The sequence below is a fragment of the Tursiops truncatus genome, chromosome 3, assembly GCF_011762595.2.
Source record: "Tursiops truncatus isolate mTurTru1 chromosome 3, mTurTru1.mat.Y, whole genome shotgun sequence".
In the NCBI taxonomy this organism is placed as follows: Eukaryota; Metazoa; Chordata; class Mammalia; order Artiodactyla; family Delphinidae; genus Tursiops; species Tursiops truncatus.
This window is the reverse complement of record NC_047036.1, coordinates 23,344,068-23,367,433: the sequence shown is the minus strand read 5'-3', so window position 1 is coordinate 23,367,433 and position 23,366 is coordinate 23,344,068.

Below are 23,366 nucleotides of genomic sequence, written 5' to 3'. Positions count from 1 at the left end.
AAATAAGTGTCACATGAAGCAAGCCATCCTATTCATCTATGCGAAGACCAAACAGGTCATAACATCTCTAAAGCTGCAGAGGGTTTTTGAAAAATTGAATTCAAGATTTGTTTCAGTCAAAATTTTATCTATGGATTGCCTACTTGTGCCAAACACAGTGAAAAACACTACATGTATAATGAAGGTACACCTGCCTCTCACATGCTCCGAAGGGTTTATAATTCAGATGGGAAGGAAATTAAGTGAAAAGTGGAATGGAGGGCAGTTGACATTTTGACTGACAAATGAGCCATTTGGAAACTATAAGCTAAAGTGTTAAAGGCAAGAGACAGAGAACTGTTACTGTTAAGATTTTATATAGAGAGAGAGGTTTATTTTATTTCATTTTATTTTATTTTATTAGAGGACTAATAATAGTAGGAGAACACAGCCAACCAATTATGTCTTTAACAACCAAAAATACACACACACACAAAAATAACTCACAAAGAAAAACTGCTGTGTTTGGTCTAATTATTATCAATTAAATAGAGACTTTATTAGCTAACTAACTAACAAACAACCATAAACTCTATGATGTGATCCAAGCCAGTAGTTATATAAAGATTCATGAATTATTATTCTTAACCAGTGTTTTGACTGCAATATTAGACACTCAGTGTTTGCATGTACATCTGCTCTAAATTAACATTAAAACACTTAGATTATGACTATAAATTTTAGAGATCTCTGCTGTGGCTCAAACTCTGGGCTGACAGTGGAGACAGATGGTATAAGTTCCAAGTAGCACATAAAGATACAAAATAATAGAAGGCCTGGTTTCTATGAAAACTCCAAGTTGCTGGGCCTTGAGCTTCCTGCTGTAGTACTGAGGTGGTTTCAAAGAGATGTGCAAGGGAACTCAGCTTGCTCAAAGAGATATGTGCCTCCTTCCAATTTCTATGTTTTCTGTTCTTCTCTGGCTCAAACTCTGGCTGACAATGGAGACAGATGGTATAAATTCTTGTCTGTTCCAATCATGCCCATACCTGCAATAATAATACCCTGTCTGTTAGTTAACACATACTCAGACTTTGTGCCTGTATGCTTGAAATCTTTTTCCTCCACTAAGAGAAGAGTATGGCATTAATTTACAGATTTCAAAATCTCTTCTACTTTCTAGTGACCATATATTGAAGATAACGTTTGGGATTGCAGAGAATCAGACTGAGCCTCTTCATCTGTAATATTCACTTGGTGTACCGAGTGGACTTCTTCCTTGGTCCAGTTACTGGGCCAAACTCAATACACTGGCTGAGAGTGTAGCTTAGTAAACTCAGGTTCTGGTTGTTTCATTCAAATTTCTGTCACTTGTTTTTATAGCTAAATCTTAATTTGAGCTTCTTCTCTTAATCAAACTCTCTTAGACAAACCCCTGTGATCTGTGGCTTCCCAGGCTGTGCACAGGCTGCCAAGGATGACTGCCATCAAGAATATACTCTGATAAAAATTAATTTAAAAAAAAGAATACTGGCCACCATCACTGCTCTGTCTTCTTCAAACTGTAAGTGAGATTTGCTTTACATAATTGCAGTCTGTTTTTTATCATTGCAATATCCCTGGGCCATAGATTATAATTTCAATTATTTAATGTATTTAGTTGCTGCCTATAGTGTGTCACTTTTAAAGAACCTCCACGAACTTTCCCAATAATTAATCATGAACAACAGGTCTTATTGTTTTGATTAATAAATGAGAATATTTAGAATAAAAGATGATGATTTAGACAAAGCTATAGACCATGGAGTTCAAACCCTGAATTATCTGACATTCCAGCAGATGTTGCTGGTCTAGAATGCATGGGTGGCAAACTCAATCTATTGACTGGAATGAGTGGGAGTAAAGGCTCCTTTTGCAAAGTTCAATCCTTATCTTCTTTCTTTTGTTTCCACTAAACCTCTCCTGGTTTACCTCAGCATGTGTGCCTTTGTCTCTGCATCCTCTGTATCCTCACCCAATGTGGTATCAAAATTCTATGAGGCCAGGCGTCTAATTTCACCAAATATTTTTACTCACAGAATTTGCCACAATACAGTAATTGGACAATGTAGGAATTTAATAAATGTTGTTTATATTCACATTCAAGCTATGAAGTAAATAAAGTCTTGTTTTTTCTAATTGAAAGAATTTTAAGTATTTTATCTAAGCTATTTATTTTGATTAGAATGTATCTTGAGTAAATTGACCCATTTTTATGTGCTCATGGTATTCATACATAAACGTATATTCTTTGGAATTATTCAAGTCATATTTGGTTATTCCTGGATGAAGTGTGCTTGATTTTCCTAATTTGCTACCATACACTGTTCTTACGGAATTTGGAAATCTCACTAATCTTAACATTCTTTCTGACCTATTGATTTTAATTTGGGGTTTCTCTGGATGCAAGGCGCATGATCAATATACATAGCAAAGCTTTTATTTTTCTCTCTGTTTCATAGGTCTATTAAAAGACAAAATGTTATTTGCAATATGTATATCACTTTTTTTTTATGAAAGGTATGAAAGATGAACAGTCCCTGCATTGTATGTTTGAAAGAATATCTGCTGCACTTAGGCATCTTGGTGAACAATCCAAATACAGCTGCACTTCAAAATTAATGAGCCGAGAAAACGAGCCTTGGTTATTTTTCCACTCTGACTTCTAATATTACACTTGTTCCTATGGTTAACATTAAAAACACTACATTAAGTTCATTTGAAATATAACTTTGTTGTCTGATCTATTCAAAGTTGACTAAAATCTTCTGATGATAATCTTATACCAGTCTATGCAGTTACCTACATGAAAAACAGAACAGATTTAAAAATAAATAAATCTGGAAACTGCAGGACTGAGGAAAGACTTTGGAAATGCATGAGCCTATAATACATACTTTCAGAAACATGGGCTGTATGATGTGTAAAGTTATTAAGTACCATAGCTATTTTTAGAACTAAACACAAGACACAGGCTTTCTAGCACCAGTAGAAGTACAAAATAGGAACTCTGGTCACTTTATGAGAATATATATCTTGGAACTGACACTTAGATACTCTGACCTTTTGGATATTTTGAACTCAAAAATATACCCCAGAGGATTGGGCTATACATTTCCACCATCCCATCTTGTAATATTGCTGGCACATAGGTAATGTCAGGAGCAAAAGAAAACACTGATGAAGAAGCACAGAGGAAGCAGTGTTGAGGAAAACTATCTCTTCCCCAAAAAAGAGAAGTCATGAAGAAGACATTTGTTTTGAACCCGGACTTCAATTCCTATGTACATAAAGCAGAGCTTGCCCAGTATGGCTGTTTGAAACAAAGATACTTGGTTTTCATTGAAGACTATATTATAACGTATATATGTAACCTGTAGAAATAGCACTGAAGCTATAAATACTTTTAGTTAAGTATTGATAAAAATAAACTATTTCAGCTAAATGAAGCACTGCTTTGGGTTATATGTGCATCAGAAAAACCAGGGCAATAAACTTTTCTTCTTCTTTTTTTAATGACACTAATCCTGTCTAGAGGCTTCATTTTATCATCAGAAAACATATGACTCATTACTACAGTCCATTTGCTCAGGATTCTCCTAGGCAAAAAAAATTACTCAAATAAATTAATTTGAGAGAAGTTGTGATGCCTAAAATTATTGTAATGTATCATACTCTCCAGATAATATTTCAATAACAGGAATTACCATTGCCTCATGTCAACAGATTAAATCAGAGCTTTTATTTTGCATGGCAAGGCTGCAGAGGGAGATTATTTTCAAGTTAAGGGAATAGATTTGGCCCTCTCAACCTCTATAAATTCCTAATCTTTGTTCAGGCTCTCAGATGGCTATCTTATTATTGAATATCCCAAAGCACTCTCTAATTATCCAGCCTTGATTTTCCTTAATGAATGAAGTTTCCCCTGATCATTTTACTAATTAATACTTAATAGCTAATAACTGCACATATAACACTATAAAACATGCATTTTTTTGCATTTGGTAAATCTTTATTCACAAACAAATATATGAAAGATGTAGAATAGTGGTTAAAAGCACAAAATTTCATTTAAGACAGACCAGAATTTAAGTAAAGATTTTACAACTTACAAAACAGGCAATCTCAGACCTCACTGAACCTCAGATTTTCCCCTCTAATTCAAGGAGAGTATTAAATAAGTTGAAATATGTTAAAGACACAGCATCATTCCTGGGATGTAGTAAACGATCAACACATATTTGATTTGCAAATGGGAAGAGAATTTCGCAGTGATGTCTATGGGATTAGATATCGGAGTTAAATAACCCGGACGTCACTTACTCTGTATAACCAGGTAACCTAAACTTGCTGAGCTTCTATTTTCTCATATTTAAAGTGATAAATTCTTACTTCAAATTTTGTTTTAAGGTATAAATAGGGTATAAATTGTAGCTTTTAAATTTGCATTATGCTTAGACAAGTACCTTAACTATCATAAACACTCTAGGTCACATACTGGACCTGACATAATCATATTCATTTTTAATCATAATGGTTACCTTCTATTTGATATTATCATTTTGAGATTTAATATTTATTATTAATTTTAATTCTCCTTAGAATACAGCAGACCATCAACATAATTAAATAACATAGAATTTAATAAATAGAATTAGATGATATAAGATATGAGTGGGATGGCATTGTTCTTCTGCACACTGCACACTGAAGAACACTGTTCTTCTGTTCTACATTCGAGTAACTGAAACCTTCTTTGCTTTGTACACACACCCAAAACGCTTTGCTAAATAGCTTCATTCATCTTCATTATTAAAAGCATAGAAATTGGGTAATTGTTTGTTAAAAATCTAATCCCACATGCACTTGACAATTTTTTAAATGACAAATAACATTAGGCCATATCTTTACTATAAATGTTTAGACTGACCTCAAAACATTTTCTTATGCATTTGTTGTGATAACGAAATAATAATGTCTTAATCAGAGTAGAAGTCTATTTCATTTTCATTTACTAAGTATCAACAGTTTATGATTGACTTCTCCATGTCATTGAGGACCAAAGCTCTGTCTATGTGGTTGCTTTGTCATCATTAAACTGTGGCTTAGATCTTGTATTTAAAATACCACTTTGATTCCCACTTCTAGGTCCATGTTCTATTCAGGATGACCTGAAAGGTGCATATATCACTTCTACTTATATTCCATTGTTGGAGACCTAATTGCAAGGCCACTTCCAGCTGTGTGGGAGTCTGGAAAAAATTGTTTTGCCTGGATTCTCAAGTACTCAACTAACATGTCTATTATAGAAGAAGAGGTAACCAGGTGTTGTGGGAGAGACAACTAGTGAATCTGCCTCAATAGTTGTGATATTTTAGGTAAATGTGCAACTAGGTTTGTCTTCAACTGTGTAATGGTGCAGTTCAGAAGACATAACAATTCCAGTTCCTGCATTTCCACTACTAAAGGTACTTGATTCAATTAACACCATTGTAACACCACTGGTGACTCATTCTAATCTTTTCCCCTACACCAACCATGCTGAATTCCCACAAGCCTGTACAACCCTGAAAATCCTTACCATGCTTAGATTTATGGCTATTCAAGGACTGGAAGGATAGCAAAATCTTGAATTTCTTGACAATGACTTAGTTTCAATATAACTAAAGCCACTTGTTTTATAGCACATGTCTTCCCATAAGGGCACCTACTTTCCTTTACTCCTACATTTGTGATTTTTCATAGAATCCATCCAAGTTACCCAAGACTGAAACTGGAGAGTGCACATAAACTTGTCTGTCATTTACGTAACATATCAAATGGATAGCTAAAGGAAACCACGTTTATACTGTAGGCATTTCTGTTCTGAGTCCCCCATCTCCATGTTTCTCCATATATATTTTCCTCCCCCTCTTTTGGTCTCCTGTCTCTGCTTTCATCAGCTCTGCTGTCAGAATAATCTCTGTAGGAGGACTGCTTTGAAATTACACTTAAATATTAAACTGGCTTCTCACCACCTATAGGGTGAAAAAAAAAACCTCTCACTTCTTATTATGTTATAAAAGGGATTCATGCTTTGAATTCACCTGTCATTCCTATCATCTCCATCTTCAGGCAGACTATATTTAACTACCTGTAGTTTCCTCATCATGCTGTGTTTGTTCATGCCTTCATCTGTTACATATGTCACCTGGCAAAGTCCTGACAAAATGTCTCGTGGAACAAAAATGTTTCCTCCACAGAAGTCTTTCAGATATCTGTCCATACCTAAATACTCCCCTTTTTGGCTGTCTTCAGGCACTGCATTGATTCCCACAGCATAACCTTACTTAGCAACATTGTAGAACTTATCACATTTTATTGTAATATTCCCTTCCAAAACTTCCTTCCATGGAGTAAAAGGTGGTATTTATATCTTACTATTTGCAACATCCCTGCCAGGTATATGACGTATGGTCTGTACACAACATATATTTTTAAATAGTATCGTTCTGAATGAGAGCTTTCCAGTTGGCTTGTGATAAAAATAGTTTTCATTGGGCTTCCCTGGTGGCGCAGTGGTTGAGAGTCTGCCTGCCAATGCAGGGTACACGGGTTCGTGCCTCGGTCCGCGAAGATCCCACATGTCGCGGAGCGGCTGGGCCCGTGAGCCATGGCCGCTGAGCCTGCGCATCCGGAGCCTGTGCTCCACAACGGGAGAGGCCACAACAGTGAGAGGCCCACGTACCGAAAAAAAAAAAAAAAATTTTTCATTGACTTCCTGCGTCTATAAAACACTTTCTACCTATATCTTACATACTGTTTATGATACATATTACTTTCAATAGCGAGTATAATTTTAATGCAAGTGCTTTTAAATAAAGGGCTTATGATTCAAGTTTAGTTTCTTGGTTTTATAATTCCTAGAAAAATAGGAATAAAAAATAATAATAATTTTGGTTGGTTTAAAGTAAAATATATTTTAAAGTATATAAGCTTGATCATTTGAAATTCCGTATGATTCTAAAAATTAGTCAGTGGATCCTAGTGAGTTTTTGTGCTTTCAGTATGACCCCAGGGGCATTTACTTGTAAGTATTAATAGGTACTTTGCCTTCAGTCAAGGAAATCTGAAGAATCTCATGGGGCAGCAGGGGCATATTATGTTTCTCTAAACCAGGAAAATGAATAAATCAATTTGCATTTTGAAATCTGCAGAGAATGAATTCTGCTAGTTAGAGTGTTATGAATTCCTCTAGGAACAGTAGGGTGAAGTATTCTTTGCAATATCATATGGTGACATTTTTATTATCAGGAACTATTTTGCACGTACAAATAAAAATATGTTCTATGCTATTGCTCTCTCACAGTGAGCAGTAGACTTAGAAAACTGATTCATATTGTTATCCTTGAGTCTTTATTGCTTACCACAGGCTGCTTGTCATGTGTAAGTCCTAAGGGCTATTGCAACTTTTATTGCTACTTACATAGTGTTCAGATTATATGAATGTATAAAACAAATTAAGACAATACTTTATCTCATAATTTTTAGTACATTCATAGGAAATTTGTTTTAGAGTTGACAAGAGTGCATCTATATATGTAATTTAAATTAAATATCTCAACAGAGAATTATTTTACTGGGATATTATGTAGTATGTTAACTATCAGTAAGTTGTGCAAGTAATAATGAAAAAGAACACCACACAAATACGAGTTCTATGCAAATTTAACCTATTAACTAACCCAGATACATTAAATCATTACACAGTAAAAATCATGAAACATTTTTGCTGCTCCCCTCATTTTTGGTTTCCAAAGTTCTTTTTTTTCCAGAAAATAATAACGTTAATCACCTCTAGAATATTTTTCAACTGATGAAACACCTTTATTCTCCCTTATATTTTCACACAGTGCTGTGTGAGTCATGTGTGCTTATCACTCATATTTTGCAGACAAGGAAATAGAGCCCAAGACATTAAATGATTTGCTTAAGGTTACAAAGCTAATACAATTTGAAATAAAGTACAACTCTAAGGAAATTCATTGCTGGACTAGGTACTTTGTGTTTTGCTCTTCTTTCCAATATCAAATTATTATATTTAGTGATTACCACTTTAGTTTTTGATCACATGTTTTCCTTTATCCCTTTCTGTGTATCTTCAATTTTGCATTTTCAACTTGCTTATTTCCCTTGGATGCAGTCGTGTTTAGTCGTTTGTGTGGTGAAACTCTTTCCTCCATTCTGGTTTAAATACAAATAATGGCCTCAACCTCTGTGCCAAACTTACAAAAAAAAAAAGTCTCCATCCAACCCCTCTGCTTCTTCACTTCCCATTTCATCACTGTATTTACTGCTCTATATTCACTACTCTTTTCTAACTTTTTGCCATAGCCAACATCCTTTGCCCTGTCTACATCTATTTTAAGATTGGTACATTTCAGCCCTGATCAATCTTAAAACTTCTACCTTGCTTTCTGTAATACTGCATACTTTTGATTATTTCCCCTGTTATTTTGATTATACTTTCTACATAGATTTTATTGGTGTTTGTTTTTTAAATTCCTATATGCAATTTCAAGATTCTGTTCTAATTTGTACTCTGTTTTCTTACTAGTCTACATTCTCAATAAACTATCACCATTATGCCAATGATATTAAAATCAAGGATTGATACCATTTCCGAACAGGTACAAATTCATTATTGCCTAATTGCATTACAGAAGGATGTTTCCATCTCTATATGTCCATTATTTTTTTAAAAAAATAGTCTAATTCTGACTCATCGTAATGTCTGCATATTTTCTACCCTGTGTTTCTTCTTGCCTTTCTCTGTTTCTCTTTTTCTGTAGCTTACATAGACTCTCAGTCACCATAATAATAGTCCCAATATTTCTTAGGACTACTACTCTCTATCTTCCATTATTCAGCTGCTAATAAATACCCATTTTTACCTTCTACATATACCCTATTCTTACTATAGACTGCCATACCAGATTGCTTAAAATAAACTAAATGTGTCTTATGATTTGAATTTCCACTACCCTAATGATACTCGAGAGACCTTATCTATACTAAACAATATTTCTGTGTATAATTATTTATACTTCACATTTTCATATAAATGCACTTTATATTTCTGTGTACAATTTTCCAGTTCTATCATGTTTTGATGTCACATATACTGATATTTTGTTTGCTATTAATAAAAACTTAAGTGCACCATGTCTGTAGCTTCTTTTCACTTTTTCATATATAACTTGTGTTCTGCCACAGAAAAATTACATAGTTGTTACTGGATAGTTGACTTGGTGGCACTTCTTACTGGAAATTTGTTTTTCTCCTGAGAAATTTTGGTACGTAGGTGAGAGCAGAATTCTTTTATGAGCCCATGTCGCTTAGAATACTTGCATAAATTTGACTACTAAAAGATTCAATCTGAGATATAATCTGACTGATATCTTTTGATGTTGCATTCACTTCACCATTTGGACACATGAGAAATCTGCTTATCTTTTATTTAGAAAAAAGCTATTCATGTTTCATGCCTATAACTAACAGGCATCCAGAATCCACTCAATACAGGAAACTTAATAAACACTAAAGTGCAAAGCCAAAGAGTAAATCATCTCTGTCAATGAATTCTCAGATGGTATGTAAGAAAATTTCATTATTTTAAAGAGTGATATGTGGCACACAGGAGTTAAACAACGTTAAAGGAATGAATGTGACTACGTGCTAAATGTCTTTTTAATTAATCAATTTTAATGTGCCTGTTGTGTTTCAGGTGATTTTATAGATGTCTTCTCTGGACAATGAGGGTAGAGAACTATTCACAGCACCACATAAACATATTAATTATAGGCTGAATTTGTGTAGAACAAATCATTTTATTACCTTCACATTTGCAATGAAGTTTTATCATTTCGAAAATTTTATTACAAGGATACGGTTATTTTCTTTATTACTCAGATGAGAAATGTAGGGTTGAAATATATTCAGTAAGTTATCAAATATAAAAATAATAGTAAATGAATGAACCAGGACTAGAACTCAGATTTCTAGACTCTGAATCCAGGGCTTTACATTGGAACCAGAACTAGAAAAAAGAACCCTACGTCTCCTTTTTTTCTCACTTTCTAATACTTAAGGTTTACTTTCATCGCGCTGTATTTCAATAGGTTTAGTTGTTGTCATTATAGTAGCTTTTTAACTATTAAAGTCTTTTTGTTCATTTGTTTGTCTCTGTAGGTAGTTTGAAAGAAGCCAATCTGGCTGCTAAAATTCTAACTCCATTCTCATTAGCAGTGAAGCCAGGGGCACTCAGGTAGAATTTAATATCAATTGGCAATCTAGTAAAGCTGTAGCTTTTGTTCTGAAGAACAATGAAGGAGGTTATTTAATTTAGTGAAATAAAAAAATGAACATGAATAAAAGCAAATGAAAGTGGCACTATGTCTTACTAACCTCTTCTCATATATGTCCCTCTGAGTGTCAGCTGTACTATAAGGAAGCAAACAGGTTTCCCTTATGTTCATCAAATAAAAATGATAGCTAGCTATTTATAGATACAGTCTTATGCTTCTATGAGGAATAATTAAATGTTTCAAGTAAGCTCTTCCCGTTAAAAAATACAAACATTTCAAAGAGCAACAGGTGTTTACCTTCTAGGTACTCAGATGTGATTAAAGACCAAAAGAAAGTCAAAGCCATTTAATTTCAAAGGAAATTTTTGGCAATTATGGTCAAGCTAGCACCTCTCTATCAAACTGAAAAACAAGTTCAGTAAAATTTCTTTTCCAAATGCTTTTACTATTTCTTAAATTTGAAGAACATTTAATGAAAGCACTTCAAGTGGCAGAATAGAAAAGAAAAAAAGTTTAAAAAATGCAAAACAGTAACTGTCAGATATCGTTGTAAAGACATGAAATAGTAGACTTGTTTCTTTTAATATTTCTTTTAAATTTTTATACAATTTTAAAGATTACATTCCATTTACAGTTATTACAAAGTATTTACTACATTCCCCATTTTGTACAATACATCCCTGTAGGCTAATACTTTGTACCTCCCACTTCCTCACCTCTATATTGGCCCCCCCACTGGTAACAAACCACTAGGGAACACAAAGGGAACCCTCCTACATTGTTGGTGGGAATGTAAATTGGTGAAGCCACTATGGAAAGCAGTATGAAGGTTTCTTGAAAAACTAAAATTAGAACTACCATATGACCCAGCAATTCCACTTCTGGGTATATATCTGAAAACAACAAAAACACTAATTCAAAAAGATACATACACCCTAATGTTCACAGCAACATTATTTACAATTGTCAAGATATAGAATCAATGTTAAGTCTTCATGAACAGATGAATGGATAAAGAAGATGTGAGATACACACACACACACACACACACACACACACACACACACACACAATGGAATACTACTCAGCCATAAAAAAGAATGAAATTTTGCCATTTGCAGCAACATGGATGGACTTGGAGGGCATTGTGCTAAGTGAAATAAGTTAGAGAGAGAAAGACAAATACTATATGATATCACTTATATGTGGAATCTAAAAAATACAACAAACTAGTGAATATAACAAAAAAGAAGCAGACTCACAGATACAGAGAACAAACTAGTGTTTGATAGCCTATGTCTTGAACACAGAGAGAGGTTGGGGCTTTTTCAGCACAGTTGAGGAAGAATGCAAGGATGGGCTATTTTAAAAGATGAGATAAATAAAAGTCACATACAGAAATCTTTGTACAAAGCATGGTTTTGGAAATACAAATTCAGGAGTAATTTTTCTTCTCCATCCAATAAAAAACAGTAGCTGTTCATGTGTTCTGCACTAACTACTAACTAGTTAGCTATTACAGGATCTATTTAGAGATAAAGATAGAGGAAGAGAAAATATAGATGAATGAAAGTATATGAAGAAATTATCACACTGTATTTAAAAAATCCAAAAAACAAAACATCTCAAAAATTGGACTTCCACAGGGCTGTTTAAGTATCAATTTAATGCATATGTGATATAAATGTAAATTAAAATAGGTTGCTGTGTTTAATGTAAAGCAATATTTTAAAATTTGTTTTGTCAAATACCTTTTATTCAAAATTTAGCTTCTTACCAGCAAACTAATACTTGTTGAACATAAATCACATTTTAAAAAGATTTTATTTACAGGCATAGCTCAGCAAATTTGAAGTTTGGTTCCAGATCACCTCAATAAAGTGAATATCATAGTAAAGTGAATAACACAGATTTTGGGGTTTCACAGTGCATAGAAAAGTTATGTTTACAAGATATTGTAGCTTATTAATTGAGCAATAGCATTATGTCTAAAAATACAATGTACATACCTTGATTAAAAAAATACTTTATGCTAAAAAATGCTAACCATCATCTGAGTCTTCAACAAGTAGCAGTAGTAACCTCAAAGATCATTGATTACAGATTACGATAACAAAAATAATAATAATGAAAAAGTTTGAAATATTAAAAGAATTACCAAAATGTGACACAGAGACAGAAAGTGAGAAAATGCTGTTAAAAATATGGTGCCAATAGACTTGCTCAATGCAGATTTGCACAAATATTTAATTCATAAAAAACAGAATATCGGTGAAGCACAATGAAGTGAAGTGCAATAAAATGAAATATGCCTGCATATATAGATAGATACTTATAATCTTTCTAATAAACAGTTTTGCAGTTCAGGAGCCAAAAATACCCTTTCTGCCTAAACATTTATGCTTTTGTTAAATGTTGACATTAGTGTCATGACTTGAAGATTTCTGGAATGTGAGCAATTAACACCAGTCTCAGATTTTATATCTTGTGGGAACTTGCTACTTTGCAAATATCTTAAGAAGCTTTGGTGTTAAATAACTATGACAGTGTCACACAAAATTCACACACAGTTTGTTCAAAGAGAACACTGACAAAATATGGTTTAAAAAGTTAAAAGAAACTATTAATTCAAACCCTAAAAAAATCATTCAATGAATATGACACAGGTAGATATAACTTTTAAGCAATTTACTCAGAAATCCAGATGATAAATATTGAAGATTCCTACAGAAACTCAAGGTAAAATACAGCTTATCTTTTCCCATTAAACCAAATTTTGTAACCATGGAAGAATATCTCCAGATGTTAGACTAAAATTTAAAGTGAATATAAAGTACATTTTAAAATGGGACATGACTATATGTGTGTATATATGGTTTTAAAGCTGATTTAAATTTTTTTCTTTATCTTTTTCTATGTTTTTTTTTTGTAATTTTCTGCTGTTTCTAAAGAGAAAAATAAGTATTATACATGAAATATAAAATTCTACTCTATTTGCCACAAAGAGTTTCAACTCTGAGTAACAATATTTACCAACTCCATTTAACTTATTTTATATATAAAAAATGGCACTTTATTATATTATCCAGTTGTGGAGGGGAACCATGAACAGCCTCTTTAAATTAATTAAAAAATAATAATAAACCCTGTTACTTACCCTGGAAGATGTTACCAAGAGTTTTGATAATGCAAGAAGTAGTTCAATTGCAAATATATATATATTCAGCATATCTGCTTTTATGGAATTTCAGTTACAACTCATATGTGAAATGTGTTTTTGGTTGCTTTCTTCTTAACATTTTATTATATCTGGAATGTCATTTACATTTGTTTTATTGTTGTATCTCAGTCTTTTTGGCTACAATATCATTAGTCTTTGGACTACAATATCGTGGATTTGCAGTATTCTCCAGAGCCCTGAAATGTCTATTTTACATACATCATGTATTTTCTAGGTAAGATCATCCTAATCATCTTCTTCCTTTTCAGCAAAGGTTGATTCAGACATGTTGTGAATCAATAAATTTTGAATTTTATATATTGATAAGATAAACATTATAAAATTATTAAGGTCATTTTTGCTGCACAGATTTTCCACTATATCAGAATGAATCTCCCCCAGAAAATTCTCCCTGTTCTGTCTACCTCAACCACCTGGAATGGTGATGATAATCTATCATAGAGATGATATGGTTAGCACATTGGTTTAGCAAACGTCTCTAGCACTCCAGCAGTATAACTTGACAGATAACTTCATTTCATTCAGCCTGTTTTACCTGTAAATGAGGATAATTATAATAATTACTACCTAAGAATGTGGTGAGAACTGAAAGAGCTAAAAATTTAGAAAGCACTTCACTTAGATCTTGGCATATTGTAAGCAGATTTTCAATATTAGCTACTTGTAGCAGTGTTTTTAAAGTTGATATTATTGAGTTTGATTCTCATGCTTCTCGAAAGTTCAAAAAATGACTTCTGCAAGCACCTAAAGTCAGATGGAATCATGAGAAACATATCATAACATACATTTTAAAAATCAGTAAATATATATTTGTAGAGCTTATTGAAAGAAATGTGAAAGTCCCTTCTTGAGAATTTGAAATTATTTCTAATATAAAAAAATAGTGTATTCTATATAAGAATGTTTCAACATTACATTACTGTCTTTTAATGTATTTTAGTGTAAACATACTGTAACTATAAGCAGATATCAACTGATATACCTTGACCTTTGAAATTCTATTAAATTCGGTGTTATCACTCTGTTGTACAAATCCCTTGAATCCTTGATCTACTTCCTGGTGTTTACTTATCCCTCTATATTTGTGTTTTCATTGAACTCTTGATCTTCTCATCTCATTTGCTATGGCTGCTTGACCTCCAGGTTATAATACATTGTGCTTGTTTTCATTTACTCTTGAATTCAGTCTTAGTATAGATTCATATGAGCAATCCCTGTTCTACAAGTAGCTTTAGAACAGGGTTGAGTCTTGTTCACTGATTTTTCTCAGTCCCCAAAATATTTGGTATATTGTAGGCATTCAAAGAATATTTGTTGAAAGAAAGGTGAATAGTGAAGATTTCATTTCTTCAGTTGTTTCACTTCATACCCAAATCTTTTTTCTTCTCACAGCACTCTTCTCAACCTGCATTCCAGTTCTAAAAAAATGTGACCCCTACTAATTATCTTTAACTCTCTTCCAATCCAAAACCTGAGTGAACTTAACTTTAGTCACTAAACTATAGGAGCAAAATTAATTAAAATTTTAGTAGATTAATATTGATGCATTATATTATATACATACATGTTTATATAATGAATGTAAATAAACCTGTTTATGATTTTTATGGCCATCTGAACTAGTTATAACATTTTTAAGATAAGAAAAAGGACACTGGAACTAAATTTAAATTGTTTTTCCTTTCCTATAATAGCAATAGCAAGAGATACATCAGGTAGTGTGCTTTTTGTTATCTATAGGAATTCATGCATTCAATAATCAAAAAGGTTTGCTATTTCAAATACTAATTGGGATGAAAAATAAAGTTTTTTGATTTTTGTGTGTATTCATTTCAATGTTCTTGTTTCTATTCAAGTAATTTATCTCATTCCATCTGGTATGGAATGCTGTGGTGTCATTTGCACTACCATCTAGATTGTTTATGTAAAGACACAGTAGGGGAGTACACTTGTTTGATCATGTGGCGTTATGTTAAAATAAGACAAATAAATGACCACAGTTATGTTAAAATAAGACAAATAAATGACCACAGTGCCAGTGTTATTTTATGGCACTGGGCTTCAATTTATTTAATCTGAAGTATCTATGGTTTCTATATTTAATTAGCCAGCAATAAGTTTACTGCCATTTAAACTTATTGTAACCACAATCATAATTCTAAATGTAAATTTAAATATAAAATAAAGTTTTTTAGTTCATTAAAGTAAAAATTAAGCTGTCTTTTTAAACTAGAAGTAGAAGAACAAGGAAACAACATGAAAATAAGACTACAAAGTTGTCTGTGTATAAAGAGAAATTGAGTGAATCAGGAAGACACTAAGCATGGAATCTAAGTATACTGAATGAATATTTGAAATGTTAAGATGCATCTTGTCTCTTTTTTTTATGACTTCCTCAGCTTTATCAAAAATCGCTACAATAATATTTACCAGATATTTAGGACACAAATATGAAGACCATACTCTAGGACACAAAACTGTAAATAACCCTTTTTTGTAAGATTCTTCTAAAAGGATGAGAAATTATCCCTGTGAGAACATAAAATAAATGTGAAATAAAATCAAAATTGGTAAATACTCTTGACATTCCCCCAAATAATCATTTTTAATTAATTCTCCATATCAGAAGCTTTCCCTTCTAACAAGTATGTATCACTTAGTCACTTGTATGATTTAAAGTATCCTAGATCAATTAGGATCAGCCACACATAAGAAACAACTCATAATATTCTAGCTTAACTAAGATGAAACTTTAGTTTTCACATGAAAGGATTCCCAAGTTAGGCAGGTAGGATGATTGTCAAAGTCATCAGGGACATAGGTTCCATCTATTCTACTTTGTCTATCTTAGGAAATGGCTTTTAATTTTAAAGTCATTCCAAGGTCCTAGATAACTTTTGGAACTTGCATCCCTCCCTCTTCTTTTGAGGAAGCAAGGAGGAAAGAAGGTGGGTAAGGGGGTTGTATACTTAAAGACTATTTTTAAAGGTCCCATTAAACTACTTCTGCTTGTATGTCATTAGTCAGAATCAGTTACAAGCTTACACCTAGCGGCATGAGAGACTGAGAAGTATAGCCTATTAACTTGGAAACCTGCCACATCCTACCACCTCCTTATTATTATTAAGGAGGAATGGATGAAGGGATATTTGTGTGGGCAAGTAAAGGTCTCTGCCAAGGTCTTTAGTGGACTTATATTACATTTTATTTTCTAGGTATTTAAAAAATTACCCTTATCTATATTTTTTCTTAATGAACATGTTATCATAGGATTATTTCTCAAAACCGTTAGGTTTTATGTTTCAATAAATGATTGAATTTAGCAATAAATTATCTGGATTCTAGTCTCTGCTCTGTCATAATCTCTTTATATGATCTTAGGAGGTTATTTTATGGCACTGGGCTTCAATTTATTTAATCTGAAATATCTATGGTTTCTATATTTAATTAGCCAGCAATAAGTTTACTGCCATTTATATTTTTTCTAGTTATGACACACATAAAATGTCTTAATAAGCATTTTTCTAAAACAAACCACAATCATAATTCTAAATGTAATTTAGAATGTAAACCCTAATATAAAATTAAAAAAAAATTTAGGCACTATATTTAACTGTAATATATACTAAACAGTTGATAATTTTCCTAAATTTTCATTTTCATTGTGACTTTCAATGAATCTAATGTGAATTTTATTAATTTTTTAATAAGTGATTGGTAAATTCATTTTACAAATAATCAGCACATATTATGTGACTGCTATTTTTTTAAAATAAATTTATTTATTTATTTTTGGCTGTGTTGGGTCTTCGTTGCTGCAGGTTTTCTCTAGTTGCAATGAGCAGGGACTACTCTTTGTTGTGGTGCGCGGGTTTCTCATTGCAGTGTGGCTTCTTTTTTTGTGGAGGACAGTCTCTAAGTGTACAGGCTTCAGTAGTTGTGGCTCCCAGGCTCAGTAGTTGCGGCTCACGGGCTCTAGAGTGCAGGCTCAGTAGTTGTGGCAGACGGGCTTAGTTGCTCTGTGGCATGTGGGATCTTCCCAGACCAGGGCTCAAATCCATGTCCCATACATTGGCGGGCGGATTCTTAACCACTGCGCCACTAGGGAAGTCCCACTACTATTGTTTTAAGTTCTTATACTATACAGTAAGAAAATAACAGTGGATTATAGTCTAACAGGTAAGAATAGAAAAATATGTATATAAGACAAGAAATTTGGTTGTATGGAAGCATATAGTTAAGAGAATGATTATGTTCAGCAAACATGGGGTACTTTCCTGAGCAGGATTGGGGTGCCTATCAGCTATCCACATAAAGATGATAGAAAAACCATTGGATATATGAATTTGGAGTTAAGGGGAGAGAGTCAGTTTGGAGATAGAACTTTGGAACTCATCAGCATATTGATAATATATAAAGCATGGAAATGGATATGGAGTTAGAATCCCAATCTAAAAAGGGAAAATTCGTGGCAGTGTAACATTAATTGTATGACATAAGAGCAACCAGCCAAAGACATTGAAAAGAAATAGCTAGAGACATAGGGAGAAAACAAAATAAGCACTTGTGAAATAATTTCATTTATTTAAATAAAAATATTTAATTTAAATAAATTTAATTTTAATTTAATTTAAATTTTATTTAAATAAAAAATAATAAGTGAAAGTACAGTTGCCAGCGAAGGATGTGTGGTCATCTCTTTCAAATGCTACTGATAGTAAGCTGAAGCCTCGGAAACAGCCACTAGATTCAGCAATATGAAGGGCAATGAGGAACTTGATAAAAGCATTTTCAGAAAAATGAAGGGACAACGTCAGATTGAAGTGGATCAAAAGAGAATGGGAAGAAAGAAATCTAGCATTTCAAAAGACAATTCTTTCAAGGAATTTTACTGTAAGGCGATTTATGTAATTTGCACTGCCTGTAAATGACATCAAGATTTGTTTGATTGTTTAAAGAATAAAAATAACATGCCGTATTGATGATGATGATTGAGAAAGGGCAAAATAAATAACACAAGCAAGAAAAGGGACAAGTACTGGATCAATGGCCATGTGCAGGTTAGAAGGAATGAGATCCAGTGTGCAAGAGGAAAGAATGGCTTTTAGTTGAATACAGATGATTGACAGCTCATGTGTTACGACACAGAACTGGGTTTAGAGAGAGAGGTGTCAAGAATGACACACTGCTGGCTAATGTAACAGAATAAAGGTAGCTTATGTATGCTTTACCAACATTGAAATACAGGAAGTTTATTATGACACGTATTGAGTTTTATCTGCCTCAGAGATATTGAAGTGGAGCTCTCTACTAGTTACTTGGATATATAAGAATACATGCAACATATGTAAATATAAGTAAATATGATCTAGAGTTAAAAATGTATTATTTATCTATGAATGCTCATTAAAGATAGGATATCGACTGGTTAGTCTTAGGACACAATATGAAGAAAGTGAGAGAGGGCTTAAGTATAAGCCTTGTTGTATTTAGGTAGTATACATATCCCTTTTGAAAATTTCTAACAATGTAAAAAATGCATTACATGACTTTATTTTAATCAGCCAGTTTTAAAGTTATTTTATCCATTATTATGATTGTACCTTCTTTAATTTCATTAATAGTATTTCTTTATTGACTTTGTACAGCTTTCTAAGAAAAATATTTTCTCAAAATCTTGTTAGCAAACATCTCTGTGTTTATGTAATCTTTACTGTGATTGAAATGAATTTTTTAACTAATCCATTTTCAAAAGTAAGGTATTGTCAATATATAGCCAATCCTTAATTCACTTTCCAGATTTTTTCTTCTATTTTTATTGTCTCCTTATACATTTTGCAAAATTTATTTTTTTGTAAAACATTATTCTCCAGTTGTCTCCACTGAATATAATATTTTATATTTGATCACTTTTCTCCCTCCTCAATCATCATCTAACAGTTACACAAATCACTCCAGTTGTGGCTCTTAAAAAAACTTAACCTTCTTATGTGAGTTTTAGAAATAGGATTTTTCAATACAAACAAGAGTGGTGCCTTATTTCATAGAAACCAAATGTTATCTAAAATAGAGGAGAAAAAGTTTTTTGACAATAAGATATCCTTTAATATGTCCCCATGTATAATTTCCTACAAATTTTACTGCCTTTGAAAACTTATAAAATAATTTTTACTAAGGAAAATAATGTCCACAGGAATTTATAAAATACTTGTCCTTTAGCTGTAATATATAGTAATGCATTAGGCCTTTGTTATAAGTCTGTTGAGAACATATTAGTTTGAAATTCTATTCCCTCTTTGAGAAACACAAGATATTAAACATATATTCTGAAATTGTTCTTTGATACAAGGCTTTATATCCAGAGGAAACAATTCTTGTGGGAGGTTTCTACCTCACTTTGATATATATACTGAATAAAAGCATTTTTGAAAGCATTTTGAAAGATATTACAGGATAAATGGGAAAACTCCATAGACACAATAAACCAAGAATAGGTCCAGATCAGTGATGCACACTGGCCTAAATGTATATATATCTATATATAGATAGATAGATAAATAGCCATATATATATATATAAATCTTCTTTTCTGTGATATATATCTTTGTACTGAATGTAATATGCATAAGTTAAGGCAAATTAAACATTTTAGAAAAACCTAAAATATATTCTTAGAAATACATTTTCACATGTTTAATTAATTAATTTTATTAGGCACAACTTTTTAACAATATGTATAATTTCTTAATTCATATATATATATTTTATATATATACACATATATAGGCACTGAAATATTTCAGGATAATTTTCATAGCTGTTTTTCAGATATAATCAGATTGTGGAAGATTTAGAGACTAGAATAACTGCTATCTAAGATTCAATATTTTAGAGGCCCTTTTTCTAAGAGTTGTGATAATACAACATAATATGTTGAAATCTGTTAGGTTTGGATTAATTCTTGTGGCTAAATATTAACTCCAAAGCTATTTCAAAAAGAGAGGGAAAATATTGGCTTTGTGAAGTTGGTAATTTAAATAATTTTTTATTGCTTCTATAACAGTCACAATTTTGGACTATTCTCCTGTAAAGGGGAAAAATATTAGAATAATATATTTTGATGTGTGAGGCCAAAGGAGCACTGCAAGGTTGGAATAATCTCAGAGATAAGGTCTGTAAGTATATTGTAATAAACTTGTTTCAATTTCCCTTTGGAAGCAGAAAAGAAGAACCTGTGGCAGATAAATTGTTGCCCCTAACTCTTTATTTATATTCTTTGGGTTTTTTTTAATTTTCAATTTAATTTTATTTATCTTTTTATACAGCAGGTTCTTATTGGTTATCCATTTTATACATATTAATATATATATGTCAATCCCAATTCATCACACCACCACCTGCACCCCCCACCGCTTTCCCCCTTGGTGTCCATATGTTTGCTCTCTACATCTGTGTCTCTATTTCTGCCCTGCAAACCAGTTCATCTGTACCATTTTTCTAGGTTCCATATATATGCGTTAATATATGATATTTGTTTTTCTCTTTCTAACTTACTTCACTCTGTATGACAGTCTCTAGATCCATCCACCTCTCTACAAATGACCCAATTTCGTTCCTTTTTATGGCTGAGTAATATTCCATTGTATATATGTACCACATCTTCTTTATACATTCATCTGTTGATGGGCATTTAGGTTGCTTCCATGACCTGGCTATTGTAAATAGAGCTGCAATGAACATTGGGTGAATGTGTCTTTTTAAATTATGTTGTTCTCTGGGTATATGCCCAGTAGTGGGATTGCTGGACCATATGGTAATTCGATTTTTAGTTTCTTAAGGAACCCCCATATTGTTCTCCATAGAGGCTGTATCAATTTACATTCCCACCAACAGTGCAAGAGGGGTCCCTTTTCTCCACACCCTCTGCAGCATTTGTTATTTGTAGATTTTCTGATGATGCCCATTCTTACTGGTGTGAGGTGATACCTCATTGTAGCTTTGATTTGCATTTCTCTAATAATTAGCGATATTGAGCAGCTTTTCATGTGCTTCCTGGCCATCTGTATGTCTTCTTTGGAGAAATGTCTATTTGGGCCTTCTGCCCATTTTTGAATTGATTTGTTTGTTTTTTTAGTATTGAGCTGCATGAGCTGTTTATATATTTTGGAGATTAATCCTTTGTCCATTGATTCCTTTGCAAATATTTTCTCCCATTCTGAGGGTTGTCTTTTCATCTTGTTTGTAGTTTCCTTTGTTTTGCAAAAAACTTTTAAGTTTCATTAGGTCCCATTTGTTTATTTTTGTTTTTATTTCCATTACTCTAGGAGGTGGATCAAAAAAGATCTTGCTGTAATTTATGTCAAAGAGTATTCTTCCTATGTTTTCCTCTAAGAGTTTTATAGTGTCCAGTCTTGCATTTAGGTCTCTAATTCATTTTGAGTTTATTTTTGTGTATGGTGTTAGGGATTGTTCTAATTTCATTCTTTTACCTGTAGCTGTCCAGTTTTCCCAGCACCAATTATTGAAGAGACTGTCTTTTCTCCATTGTATATCCTTGCCTCCTTTGTCATAGATTAGTTGGCCATAGGTGCATGGGCTTCAAAGATGTTCTTTACAACTTGAACATGGACTTTGAATAAGGGTATGGTCAGACATATATAGAGAGGTAAAAGGAACGATGTTATAGGACACTGACGATTCTGTCATGGAGTTTACACTAACATTGAGAGAAAAAGGAATCATAAAGTCATAGAAGGACCACCCTAACTGCAGTATGAAACATGAATTGATGGACACAAAAGAGCGAAAAGAAAACTGTTTATAAGTATATGCGAATAATCCAAGAAATAAATCATAGTTTGATATATGGCACTGACAATGAGGATGGAACAAAGCAGACATGTATGACAGATGTCTGGAGGGTAAAATTTTTAAAAATTAGAATTAATTGAATATGCAGTGGCTGAAGGTAATGGAGGAATGAAGGATGTCTTTGTAATTACTGGTTTATGCATCTAAATGAATAGAAAATCATTCTATGAGATAAGAAACACAGAAGCACAAAACAATTTTGTGGAAGACATGATTATGGGTTTAGTTTTGGGCATGCTGAGTTAAAGAGAATTGAATACAGATAGGCATAACCTATCCCAAATGATTTCATTTATCTGATGACACTGAGAAGTAATATTAGTTGTGAAATATATAAAAGATGATAGTAAAAATAGTTGGAAATCAAAAAAATCTGTTTTAAAATACGAATAATAAAATCAAATATGTGGGCTATTTTTAGTAGACATACACCATGCTAGAACATATAAGTAATTATGTCTAAGAGGACTTAAGCTTCATACAATTCAATATGAAGAAAAAGAGCAGTTCTGAAGATCAATATTAAGGAATTTTTGTCCCATGCCTAGGGACTGAAGACACAAGAGATGTTGAGATATTGTACCAAATACGTGGAATGAGAAGAAAGAAGGAGCTAGGAGCAAAGCATAAAAACCAGTATTCCAGAGATATCTTAGTTGTATTGTCATAGATTTTAACTTAGGCATTACTTGAAACTTTCTCTTCTCTTCCTATGGTGTCAATGACAACACACTATAAGGACATTTTTCTATCTATCCCATTTGTGTATTCAGAAAAATGCAAATCTGAGTGATCTATAACTTATAGGTTCAGATAAAAAGGTAAAGTACTAGAGTCCATAAGCCTATTATTTTAGGGGAAATTTTTAATGGTTTACCTTTTGTATTCTT